At 33.4% G+C, this 14,076-nt stretch overlaps 1 protein-coding gene across 1 annotated transcript in view; it reads left to right on the forward strand.

The window, feature by feature from the left end:
• Positions 1-1,241: 1,241 nt before the first annotated feature.
• Positions 1,242-14,076, forward strand: part of LOC128861909 (mucin-2-like) — a 191,263-nt gene continuing 178,428 nt past the window's right edge. Inside the window, exon 1 of the mRNA XM_054100287.1 lies at positions 1,242-1,431. The gene's annotated coding sequence lies outside the window, so the exon portion shown is untranslated. The remainder of the gene's footprint in view (positions 1,432-14,076) is intronic.

Below are 14,076 nucleotides of genomic sequence, written 5' to 3' on the forward strand. Positions count from 1 at the left end.
ACTTGGCTCCCAAAGCAACCGATCTTAAATACTTGTAGATATGTAAGTTGAAATTTTTAGAAACTTCCAGCGCCCAGATCCACGTATTTACACTGGATAATTATTGTTCAGTCTTAGAGCTCTTAGAGTAGCCTTCTTTTCTATCATAAAAGGGAAAGGAGGATACCTACAAGTGCTCCGATACACTCATGGCGCAGGTTCTCATTGCCCCAGTTACGCCGACGCACACCAATCGTAGCATCATAATAAGAAGGCATAAATACAACCAATACTCGTAGATGTCAAGCGATACCTCAGAAGCCTAAAAAGAAAAAAAGCTCCAACGTAGTGTCCGAGAAAGACTTCAGCGCAATTCACATTTGAGTAGCACCCAATGTAGAATACCTTAAGAAAGAAGCCATGTAATTAAATCAAACAAAGTAAACATTTGATAACATTAAAAATCCATAACAATGTAAGAGAAAATACAAATACAAGCAAAATACAAATTAAATGGGCAAGCAGCTATACAAATCAGACTTAGTATCTGTCGCTCTTCATCACCTTCTAATGAGTTAAGCGAGCGTCCAACTTTGCTTTGCTCAGTGAGTTGAGCGCTATTTAATGAGAGCGACTGAAGCTCTCACCAGCTCTGGCACAAAGCGGCTGAAACTCTCAAACAACGAATTGGTTGCGCAGAGCGCCCATTTTCATTCAAGTTTTGCTAACCGCCGCGCTGCGCCACACCGCACTGCAACGCTCACTGCTTTCACAATAAAATGCGTACATTTATTTATATTTTCTATTTTTAAGTTCATTTATTTAGTTTTATTTTCTTTGCGATTATATTGAATTTTCACACTCATGCCGTGTGGCCTCCTTAAGTCGGCTATTTTTCTACGCTCGCACGCTCTTCTCACACAACAACAATACGACTATCCGCTAGCCGCCAGCCGGCTGTTGTTGACTCGTTTCTTAAGCCGCTTAAACGACAGACTTGCCAGCGACGAGACTTGTCGTCTCAGCAGCAATTTTTACGTCGTTCATTGCTTGCGCTGTTCATACTTTGTTTGCAAGCATGCATGTGTGTGTGTGTGTGTTTATGTGTGGCAATGTGCTCTTGTTGTTGTTGTTGTTGTTGTTGTTTTTTATATTATTATTAATATTGTATTTGTTAGTCAGTTGTCCAGTCTCAACTCAAGCAAACCAGCTAGCCAACAAATAGCTTGGCCATTAGGCCGAAGAGGGGACGACAGTAAGGAAGGTGGAGGAAGTGAGCAGCGCCACTAACACTTTGCCAGCGTTTGAGCTGAGTTTTGTTTGGACGACGCGCGCAGTTAGAGTTTGGTACGTTGCGCGTGCAACACGCGTTCGTCGTTCGCTTACAATTCGTATAAACATACATATGTACATATAGGCAAATCGTTTAAATAAAACATTTCTTTGTTTTTGGTGCGTTGTTTTGTGTTTTTTAGTTTTTTTTTGTTAAATTTGTGTTTTGTTTTTGACATAATTTTTTTCATGTTTTAATGAAGTTTTGCGGTGTCAGCGTTGTGACGCGTGCAAGCGTAATCAACTTTTATTTGTTTTATGTCTATATTAATTCACACAACTTTTAGCCGCCTTTAAGTGATTTTGATTTTTTTCGTCTACGTGAATTAACTTGATTTCGCACAAGATTTGCAGCTGCTATCTTGAAATCCCTTAGTTTACGGTACGGTTTTGCAAAACTGTGAGCGTTTGTGTAAAAAAGATCTGCATTAATTGCAAATTAACAAAGATCAAGCAAATGTTGTGTAATTGATGAAAAAAGCCAGCGGAGAAGAAGTGAAAAAGCGTATGGAGATGACAAACAAATTGCGCATTTTACTGTGTTGTCAACATATCCGCAAATGAATAAACATTGAAATAAAATTTTTTGTCTTTTTTCCTAGTGAAAAATATATTACTTCAGAGTAATAAGTAAATAAGTTAAAAAAAAAGTATTTATGTATAAAATTGAAAAGTTATACAATTGAAAAAAAAAAAAAATAAATAAATAAAAAGAATTGCGTCGGTGCAAAATGGATAAATTTTTCGTTAAAGTTATGCCCACAAAGCTAATGAAATAAAAAAATTTCTCTGCATAAAAAGTGGAAATAAAAATAAAATAATAATACTAACATAATTTTTTAGGAAGCAATAGATATTTTAGGTCGAAGTGTCGGCCATTGGGTACACTGCAGTCACTAACAACAAATAAGTATCTATTTTTATACTTGTAAGGAAAGAAGGCAAAGCCGAATGATATTTATGTGCATACTTCCCTACAGCGCTAATCACACTTTTCCGCAAATTCAACTATTTAAACATTCTAGCAAACGATTTGTGGGACGGAGCGATGCTCGTCCGAAAGTAGTGAGATTTGCACTAGTTAGAAAATAACCAGTTGGAGTGGGTACACATCAAACAAAACGTAAGAGAAAACGATGAGGTTTCGCAAAATTAATCATCTAAGACCGAAGGTCTTTTTTGAATAATTTTTTATTAAATAAAATTAAAAATAAATTTAAAATTAAATAAAGAAATTATAAAATTAAATAGAAAAAAAATAATAAATAAATTAAATAAATAAACAAATAAAATTTGAAATTAAATAAATAAAAAATAAAATTCAAAATTAAATAAAAAACAATTTAAAAAAATTCAAACAAAATATAAAATTAAATTAAAAAAAAGGAAAAATTAAATAAAAAATAAATAAAATTTAAAATTAAATAAATAAAAAAAAATTAAAATTAAATAAAAAAAATATAATTTAAATAAATATTATTATTTATTAAAATAATATAAAACATTACACTAACTTAAAAACAAAAAACAAAGAGCACACAAGCTGCTTGGGTCTAAATAAAAATAAAATGTAATAGTAAATAAATAAATAAAAAAAAATAAAAAAAATTGAAATTAAATAAAAAAAATAAAAGTTAAAATGAAATAAAAAAAAAATTTTAAATTAAATAAAAAATAATTAAAATTTCAAATTAAATAAGTTAAAAAAAAAAAATCAAATAAAATATAAAATTAAATAAAAAAAAATTAAATTAAATAAAAAATAAATAAAATTTAAAATTAAATAAATAAAAAAATCAAATTAAAAAAATTAAATTTAAATAAATAAAAATAAAATGTAAAAGTAAATAAATAAAAAAATAAAAAAGTATAAAATTAAATAAAAAAAGATAAAATTTTAAATTAATATATAAAAGAAAAAAATACAATATAAAATTAAATAAACAAAAAAAACATTAAGAATTAAATTTTAATAAATAATTGAAAAAAAAAAAAAATGTATTAGATATATAAAATAAAACAAAAAAAAAAATTTTCAAATAGAAACAAAATGAGCATTCACTCATATATATTTTTATGAGACAGGAAGAAAAAACTAAAGGATATTTCTGTGCATACTTCCATGCAGTTAAATTCTAAACTATTCAGCTACACTCTAGTGTAGGAACTGATATATGTTGGAAGAAATGTTACTAGTTCGAAAGTAACTAGAATTGTACTAGTTAGAAAATTACCAGTTAGAGTGGACACACCTCAAATAAATGATGATGTGATGGCGCAAAATTAATCACTTTTTTTTTTACAAAGAAAACTAAGCTGAAGGATATTTATGTGAATATTTCCTTGCAGTTAAAATCGAAACTATTCAGCAATATTCTAACGTATGAACTGATATATATTGGAAGAAATGATACTAGTCCGAAAGTAACTAGAATTGTACTAGTTAGAAAATTACCAGTTAGAGTGGGTTCGCTTCAAATAACATGATGAGATAGCGCAAAATCAATCATCCATTTTTTGTATTTTTTGAATAACTTTTCTTCCAAATGAAATACAATTATTTTGAGCGATGGAAATCTCTCTTTTTACCTTACGCGCTCCATTGTTTGTTTGTTTGTAATTTGTAGCTGTCTAGTTCACTAGTGGCGATAGAGTGATTAATTTTGCGTCACCTTGTATTTGTGTGAGTGGACTGAAAGGAGGAAACATACGAGATTTGCAAAATTTGAAAACCTTCCGATAGGGTGATTAATTTTGCGCCACCTTGTATAACTAAAAAGGCTTCTTACATTGAAAATGTATCTACAAAATGAAAATTAAATTATTGTAAATATTGATGAACGCAAGCACCTACCTAATTTTTCGTCCATTATTAACTAGTTCATCAACAACTAGTTCAGGTAATCGTTAAATGCTGAGATCCTAATGCTTGGGCTGACAATTGACATTTCATAGGACGGCGCTGTATCAAAAATACCCGTTGTTGGCATTGCAAAAAAGAAAACAAACAAAAAAAGTAACAAAAAAAAAAATTAAAAAAATCAAAAAGTAAAAAAAAAAAAAATAGAAAATAAATTTATATACTTCAGTTAGAAAGCAAGCTGTTAATAAAGTAGGTGTGTCTGTATTCAGATGTTAATCTCGACTCCACTGGCAAATTATTTTTCATTTAACATAATAAAACTGGTGCTAAAAAAATTGTCTGCTCACAAAACTTATCTAAACGAAATATAATGCATTCTCTGGTTTACGAGTACATATGTCTGTATGTATGTGTGTAAACCCACTTTCGCGCTAAAACATTTTAAATAACACTGTTCTCCAATTTTATGACAACACACATCATCCGTGGCTTTGTTCATATTTTCTGAATTAGCTAAAGTTGGTTCGATTTTTTCTCGTGTCTAGGCATAAGTCATTTTCGTAAAAGTGGTTAAAATGTAAGCCTCACCTCAATCAGAGTTTAAGAAATATTCAGTAAAATGTCACGGTTAATATTTTCGCAGAATATTCTAATCCATTAGCCCCCACCTAAAAGGGTGAAGGTGGGTGGGTGAAGAGGGTGATTCTACTTCAAGAATCCACGAAAAACATCAATTTGGAAAGCCGTTCGAGGATTGAAATGTTGTAGAAAATTAGTTTTGAGAAAAGTTTACTGGGGGGTTTTGTCAGACTGAATTTTCCTGTCATCAACGTAAAAGTCGCTAAAAAATGAAAAGAATTAATTTGTGGCAAGAAGGAATAACACCCCCCTTTATTATTTCATTTGATAACAAATTTCATTTAATTACTTTAAGCAAAATTTATAAGGGAACATTTTTTGTATTACGCATTAATCTTCTTCTTCTTAATTGGCGCGATAACCGCTTACGCGATTTTGGCCGAGCTTAACAAAGCGTGCCAGTCGTTTCTTTCTCGTGCTAACCGGCGCCAATTGGACACACCAAGTGAAGCCAAGTCCTTCTCCACCTGATCTTTCCAACGCAGAGGAGGCCTTCCTCTTCTTCTGCTACCACCAGCTGGTACCGCATCAAATACTTTCAAAGCCGGAGCGTTTGTATCCATTCGGACGACATGACCCAGCCAACGTAGCCGCTGGATCTTTATTCGCTGCGCTATGTCTATGTCGTCGTAAAGCTCATACAGCTCATCGTTCCATCGCCTGCGATATTCGCCGTTGCCAACGTGCACGGGTCAAAAAATCTTACGCAGAATCTTTCTCTCAAACACTCCAAGCGTCGCTTCATCGGATGTTTTCATCGTCCCCGCTTCTGCGGCATACGTTTGGACGGGCATGATGAGAGCCTTGTAGAGTGTTAGTTTTGTTCGTCGAGAGAGGACTTTACTACTCAGTTGCCTACTTAGTCCAAAGTAGCACTTGATGGCAAGAGAGATTCTTCGTTGGATTTCAAGGCTGAGATTGTTATCGGTGTTAATGCTGGTTCCTAAATAAACGAAGTCCTTTACAACCTCGAAATTATAACTGTCAACAGTGACGTGGGTGCGCCGACTGTTTGTTTGAAGACAGGAGGTACTTCGTTTTGTCCTCGTTCACCACTAAACCCAGGGCTAACATTAGCCAAACCGAAACTATGCTTTGGTAGTTATGATGAATTTATTTTTCAAGCAAAGGTTTTCTTGAGCATCTACAACAAAGATCCTTCCTTTTATAAATATTGAAAGTACAATAGTATTAATTTAGTTGCTCTAGAATGATTTACTTTGGTGACAGGAAGGTTATGCCTGAGAGACCCTTCATACAATTTTTCGAAGAATATTTTGTTTAGTACATTTTAATCATATAAAGGCTTTCGAAATTGGTTTTTGTGGGTTTTTGAAAGTAGGGGTCGCCGAACCTTCTAGATGGAAGCTAATGAGTTAAAAAATTCCAATTTATTTTTTTTACCTGTTTATAAATTTTACCTGTAACATTTTTCGGCATATATTTCCCACTTTCAGCTCATTTAGACAAATCCGAGGCGGCGCAAAATTAATCACCCTAGCAGAAGTTGTTAAAATTTTTGTAAATTAGGTTATACGCCAATCATATATCGCACTTGTAAATGAAACAGCCGCGGACAAACGGATAGTAAAAAGAGGTAAACGGAGGTAAAAAGAGAGATTTCCATTACTTAAAATCATTTATTTTTACTTATTCAAAAAAGTTATTCAAAAATTAAATTTGTTTAATTTTGCGCCACCTTGTGCCTTGCTGCAGTTTCGAATTGCCTGCTTTCAAGCACATGAAATATCTATAAATTATGTTACAAACCCTTTAATAATTGCAGCGATTGTGCTAGGCGAATGGAATAGTAAAACGAAGAGCGCGGCTCGTTTAACCCGGGGTTTGTCACTAGGCAAATACAAACACAAACGGTCGCAACCGGGCAAATTATTACCACATAATATATAGGTGTATAATTAATTAAATATTTATTTTATGTAGGGAGCGCAGCTTTTGTTTCTATGCAGAAAGGTAGGTACTTAAAGCGGCAGGTCACGATATTTTGTAGGAAAAAAGTTAGAAGTGGTTTTATTACCTCTGTGATATTTTTTACCCAGTAGCGATGAACGCTGGGTTAAGAAACTTACTTAGTTAAATACAACTAAAAATAAGTTTTACACATTCAAAATGTTATAGTAGTTAAAATTTTGAGAGACATTAAGGCCGGAGATTTTATAAAGCCTAAAAATTGGAAAACATTTAATTTTTTTTATATGCGCAACAAAATTAAATTACCTATAGTAAAGATGCTATTGTAATAGCATTCCGCTTATCCATTTATTTGAAAATCATTAAAACAGCCGTAAATTTTTAAAATATTTTTATGAAGAGCTGTAATCAATTTCACATTAAATTTTATTATGAAAAACTGCAAAAAAAATTCCTACATCTATATACATTTTTGTGGAAAATTTATGTTAGTATAAAAACTGTATTTTCTGCATCACAAAACCTGTGCATTTGTGCCAAATAATAGGCCAAGTAATCAATCCAAAATTAAATGAGTAGATGTTGCAGGCATTTATAAAATTAGCGTGGCATACAAAATATTATATATATTTATTACATATATATATTAGAATAAAAAATAGTTTAAAAAAACTAAAAAACACGCTTTTATTGCTAATCGAACTAAAAAGTAGAAAATAAATTTTAATGATAAAGAGACCTATAATGAAGTAATAGCAAATCGAACGATCAGTCATAGTCAACTACCTCAGAACAGAATTATAACAAAAATTAAGATACAAATAGAATAATTGAAATTAGAATTAAAAGCTTGGGATGTATTTTGCTCCACTTTCATAACCCTCTGTACATAGGTAGTTGCCAATAGAATTATTGTAATATTTACTATATCAAGCATTCCCATCATTGATTGAAGGTCGAGCCTTATTTTTCTGAATGAAAATTATTGTTTTCATTTAGTCAGTGATTTATAGTCCGATTAAATTGTGTTATATTTTATTTATTTAATTTCTTCTTTACCGACTATATGTCCAAAGAAAGGCCTTGACACAGAATAGATACTCTCAACACAGAAAACGGAGACCGTGGATTATATTGACACAATCAAAATGAGATGTAAAGTTCCAGTTTGGTTTTTTTTAGTTCATTTTTGTTGTGAATGGTACTTTAATCGATAAAATTTTATAAATGAAATTATGGTAATGATAAATTCCTTCTTATTTGTCAAAATTTTGTTCCGTAAAATAAGCCTTCTATTCGTACTGCAGTGCCGCGTGCCCGAGCAAGTTCGAATTCGAAAGAGTAAGCGTAGATTCCCGAAATCAGTAAGAGTAACCCGGAGAGTGCTGGCATGCGCAGACCGCGCGTTAGCTCTGTCTTTCTTACTCTTCTACAGAAGATCTACTACTCATGATGGAAAGAATAATGAGATGGCGCCTATCGTGGTCCCGTTACTTTGCGCTCAGCGAATTTGACAACTAGTTACGAGATTTTAGCTCCAGTATGGCCAGATTACCATTTTCGTAACTTGATTAAGCATTTTTGTTTTTGTTATTTTTATTATATTTTGTCTCGGAGTTTTAGTTCTTTCTTCATGACATTTTTCTAGCTGTTCTAATTAAAATGTCATGTTTATAATTTTGTGAAATATACATTTTTAAGAATTAGTTAAATAATTCACTCAGTTTTATTTAGCTTTACTTTTTTTTAGCATCTGGTGGCATTGCCCGCGATTGCCGGTGTTGTTGGTGTTCTTCTGCTTTCGGCAGTCAAATCCCTCTCTCGCTACTGCAGAGTTGCCTAGCTTTGGATATAAAAACGCACTTAAATGCCCATTTAAAGAAAATAACCCAACAAATTTTTATTGAATCCCTTAAAGAACTTTGTATGCGTGACAAATTGTCTTTAAAATGTGCGTATTTTTTAATAAATGTGTTATGCTTATGTACAATTTAATGTATGAGTTTTTTTTTGTTAAGCGAGACTCTTTTGTTAAGGGAACGACTTTTTTGCTATATTTGAAGGTATGTAACTAGATAAGGTACTCTGTTTGTAAAAATGTCAGTATGGTTTCCTTAGTATTTTCTGATATTTTGTTGTTTATTTTTACAATGAATATAACTCTTAATGTCCTATGTCTCACTAAGGATTGATGACCGGAAGAAACGATTACACCTCTATGGTTTTAATTCGCATTCAATAAATTCAAAGGCTTTTTAAAATGTGTAAAAAGGTTTCCAATCTTAAGAAGAGTTGAGAGGCATTTAGTATTTTTGCATAACCTTAAATGGAGCTAAAAATTAAATTTGCACTTTCAAATTATCAAATTTTATAAGAGTAAAAAAATTTTCATTAGCACTAAAATCTTCTCAGAGTGACTTTTTTTAACCTGTTTTTGTTTAATAACATAGTTTGTTTTTTAACTTAAAGTTTCGGTAGCTTTAAATTAAAAAAAAGAAACAAACACGAAACTTAAAAATGTTGCATTTTGGGTATAGAAAAGCACTAACTTTATTGCGAAGAGCAAATAGTTGGCAATACTGCACAACTCAGCAAACGTGACGTCACGTACGCTCTGATGGGCGCAATCTTCTTTCTATCATTCTTGCTACTACTGTGGGCAAAAAGTAAGGTGCATTTATTTGTCAAAGTTCGCGGGATTAAAATTTCGGTCTAGTTATTTTTTTCATGAGTTGGCAGCACTGTTATTAACATCTGGGCCAACTTTCATGTGAATGTCATTATCAGTAATATATTTACGCTTGTGTTTACCAAACGATCGATTTTTACAATGTCTGATTTGATTGAGCAGAGAAGTGCCATCAAATTTTGTTTGCGGAATGAAATTTCGGCTGCGGAAACCTTTAGCATGCAGAAGGCATTTGGTGATTCGACAATGTCGTAGAAAAATGTTTATAAGTGGTACAAAGACTTCAAAGAGGGTCGAGAACGTGTTGATGACTTGGAGCGCTCCGGACGACCATCGATGTCAACAGATGACCAACACGTCAACAAAGTGAAGGAGTTAGTGCTCAAAAATCGTCGGTTGACTGTTAAAGACCTTACTGATATGATCGGAATATCAGAAGGATCTGTGAAAACCATTTTGAAAGACCATTTGAGCCTACGAAAAGTCAAATCTCGTTTGATACCGAAAACTCTCAATTTCTTGGAAAAAAGTCGTCGCGTTGGTGTGTGTGAAACAATTCTTTCAGTCTATCAGGACAAGCTCAAATGCATCATTACGGGAGATGAGACTTGGATTTATGCTTACGACCCTGAAACAACCGACCAATCAAGCGAATATCTTGCTAAAGGCGAGGCCAGACCGAAAAGAGCACGTCAAAGTCGTTCAAAAATAAAGGTCATGATGACAGTTTTTTTCGATTTTCGTGGTGTGGTGCACTATGAATTCCTTTCACCTGACCAAACTGTTAATAAGGAATATTATTTGAGCGTTATGCGTCGTTTACGTGAAGCAATTCGTCTAAAAAGATCAGACTTATGGGCCAACAACTCTTGGTTTTTGCATCACGATACTGCACCGTCTCACACTGCACTCGTTCTTCGTGACCATTTCGCCAAAAATTCCACGCATATCGTTCCGCAACCAACGTATTCGCCTGATTTGGCTCCGTGTGACTTCTGGCTATTCCCAAAACTCAAGAGACCACTCCGGTGAACGCGTTTCGAGTCGATTGAGGCGATAAAAGCTGAATCGAATACGGTGCTGATGGCTACACCGGAAATGGACTATTTGGCATGTTTCGGGGATTGGAAAAATCGTTGGCATAAGTGTATTTCATCGAGAGGGGATCATTTTGAAGGGGATGAAATTGATTTACAAGAATAAATAAAGATTTTTCATTTTACAACCAAATTCACCTTACTTTTTGCCCACAGTAAAAAAAAGAAAATAGTAATCCTGGCAATCCTAATAAGGATAATGGGACACTTTTATCAAATTATTGCATGTCATCGGTCCTTGATAGGTGTTCAAAATTCCAAGTCGATCAGATTTTTAGAAGCCAGTGAAAATTAAGCTCAAAGATTCCGTTACATACGTACATATATACATACATACAACCCGAGATAATAAAAGTGTGTTAAAAATAGCCTTTCTGCTTCAGCACAGATTCTCTTAAATGCCTATTTTCAGCCGGGCACCGCTTTTCTATATACATTTTATCAAATCAACTTTTGTGCATTTTGCTTTTCCTGGAGTGCCTTTCCCTCGCTCCATTGGAAATGGTAGTTTTTTGGGTGTTTCTTTAAAAGCCTGTAAAACGGGAACGAAAAAAAAGATTTTTTATTTCTTTTTGAGTATTTTATTACATACAAGGTTCATTTAAAAAGGTGTCAGCTTTCAAAAAATGGTCTTCCAAAAAAAGATATGTGGCTGGCCTCACGGATTCACAGGTGTCTGAAATGAAAAAGACAAAAAGTTTCTTCTTCAGTATGAATGTCGTTATCGTGTGAACTACTAGCTGTAAAAAAATATAATTTGACAACCTTTTTTGATTTTAAAGATACGAAAAAAATACTTTTTAATTTTTCAAATGATAGTAGTTCACACGACAACGACACCAATTCTACGTCAATTAAATTTTATTTCAACAAAATCGATTCAATAGAACTGGCTTTATCTGTGTTTATTGTTCATGTGAAGGAAATAAAAATACGCTCGAAAATAGAGCTCTAATATCTCAATAGTTTTTGTTGGCATGTTGGCCAAATTACAATTTTATCAGATTTACTACTCCATTGCTCAAATTTGAGTCCTATAATGAAAACACAGTAAAAAAAATAATGAAAATGGCTTCATTTCTTTTCCAAAATATTCTCCTTATAAGTCAATACACTTCTGCATCCGCTTAAACCAATTTTCAAAGCACTTTTGACACTCACAATTGGATACCTTCAAAACCAGCTGTTTAGAGGCTTCAACAATTTCTTTAGGCTTTAAAAAACGTCAACCTCGCATTTGTCTTTTAATATTCGGCAACAAAAAGAAATCATTGGTTGTCAAATCAGGGCTGTAAGGCGGATGACAAATTAATTCGATCTTTTGAGTGCTCAAAAACTTTCATGTGCGAGCCGGCACGTGAGAGCTCATATTGGCTTGGTAAAATATGAATAATCTTTGTCGGTGGATTTTCTTCAATTCTCCGAAAACTTCTGGCACACAAACGGTGGTACACCACTCCGAATTGACTATTCGAAGTTTTTCCGGTGGTACTGTTGTGGCCAGATTTTTCGAAAAAAAAAACAGCCGCCCATTTACTTTGAGGGGTTTCTTACTCGCTCAACGTTTGTTGGATTAAGCTCGTTTTAGAACACCCAAACTCTCGATTGCTGTTTTATTTCTGGCCAATTCGCACAGATCCAAGATTCGTTACTTGTTACGATGTCAAAGGCACGCTGTGAAGCACCGCATTTGAATTTCTTCAATATTTTTTTTTACTCTTATCGACGAGTTCCGTTAGGTAATAATCCTATTGCCAAACAACTTTCCGCACCTAAATATGCGTCTGCCTTGAATGGCGAGCTGCAATTATCTAACCTAACTGAATTGTTCAATTCGTGTAGGACTAAAATATATTAGTCCATATTTTATGCCACGAATTAAACAAACTATGCCGCGGCATTACTGCATTTACTTATTTTACGTTCAAATTTATAGCAAATCCCTAAAACGATTGGATTTTTTCTTAGCGTAAAAACGTCTTTCACCCGAAATCTACCAAAAATTCAGATAGAGGATTAGACCAAGTCTGACTTATGACTTTTTACCGTGGCTGACTTGGCTTCTTGTTAAAAATGTTTATCATAAAAAATATGTACCTATTATTTAAAAATATTAATTTTGTGTCTATTACAAATTTATGAGCTGTTTAAAGCTGTTTTGCGTTGCTATGGTTGGGGAGCCGTAACAAAGAGTGTGAACGTGTAAAATTAAGCGGAAAATCATAGCGGCAACATATACTTTATTATAATAAATTAACATATGTTTCTGTGTATGTGCATATATGAACATATCCACACATGTAATTTTGCTGTCTGCAACGTTAGCTGTAGCCACAGCGTTAGTAACGAGCCACAACCTCAGCCCCAGCTTCAGTAACGGCAATCATCAACAACGGCATCTCCGCATTGGCAGCGGTTTTGGCATCAGTTTCGGCATCGATTGGCATCGACAACGGCAGCAAAAGTAACAGCAATAGCAACAATAACAGCAACAGTAACACCAGCAGCCAAAGCAGCCTCTGCACTGACAACTACACCGGCGATCGAGTCAGCTTCATCGCGCGCATTGATAAATCCATTAAAAAATTTCTCTGCTGCAATGCGGCAGTCGAGTTGCATGCTGATATTGCTGTCGATTTAGCAAGTGCACTGTTGTTGTTGTTGGTGTGTCGATGGCGCGTAGATGTGCAAAAAGTGTGCAGAAAAACAAAAAAAAGAAGTAATGAAAATAAAAACAAAAACACCGCTAACCACTTTCCGTTCGCCATTCACTTAAATCGATGTATGAGTGTAAGCGTGAAAACAACAAAAACAACTAAATAATACAACAATAATGTATGTAAGTCTATCAACAACATTAAAGTAACAGTAAAAATTCCGGCAAAATTAACAACACCAACAAAATGCTAGCAATACTCGCATCAAGAAGACAAATTTAAAAATCTCTGCAAATCGAACAACTGCAAAAGCAATGCGGAATAGCTGAAGTAAAAGAAAGAGGAACAAAAAGGAAAAGGAAATGCGCATTGTATTCATTTAGTTACTTGATTATGAGAAATTGAGGAAATTTGTGGAATGGACATGCAACGGGTGGAATAATTCAGCGGTCGGTTTTGTAGGAGCGCGAAAACGGAAATAAAGGCAAATTGAAGTGGAATGGAATAAAGTGGAAAGAAACGAATTGAAATGGAATGTCATGGAGTGGAATGATATGTAATGAAATGAATGAAAATTAAACTAATAAATAATGATATAGGATGAAATTAAATGGAATAGAGGGTTATTTATATGAAGTGGAATAGAACGGAACAAAATGGTATTAAAATTAAGTAAAATAAAAATTGAATGCATTAAGTGACTATAATGTGAACGGAATTGTTGAAATAAAAAATAAAGTGGTAATTATTGAAATGAAATGGAAGATAATTGAATTAAATTAAAACAAATGAAATGAAGGGAATTGGAATATAGAGTAAAATGAAGGGGAATTAAATAAAATAAGAAAATAAAATTAAAATGAGAATAACTGAAATGAAATAGAAGAT

This window comes from Anastrepha ludens, chromosome 4, assembly GCF_028408465.1.
Source record: "Anastrepha ludens isolate Willacy chromosome 4, idAnaLude1.1, whole genome shotgun sequence".
NCBI lineage: Eukaryota > Metazoa > Arthropoda > Insecta > Diptera > Tephritidae > Anastrepha > Anastrepha ludens.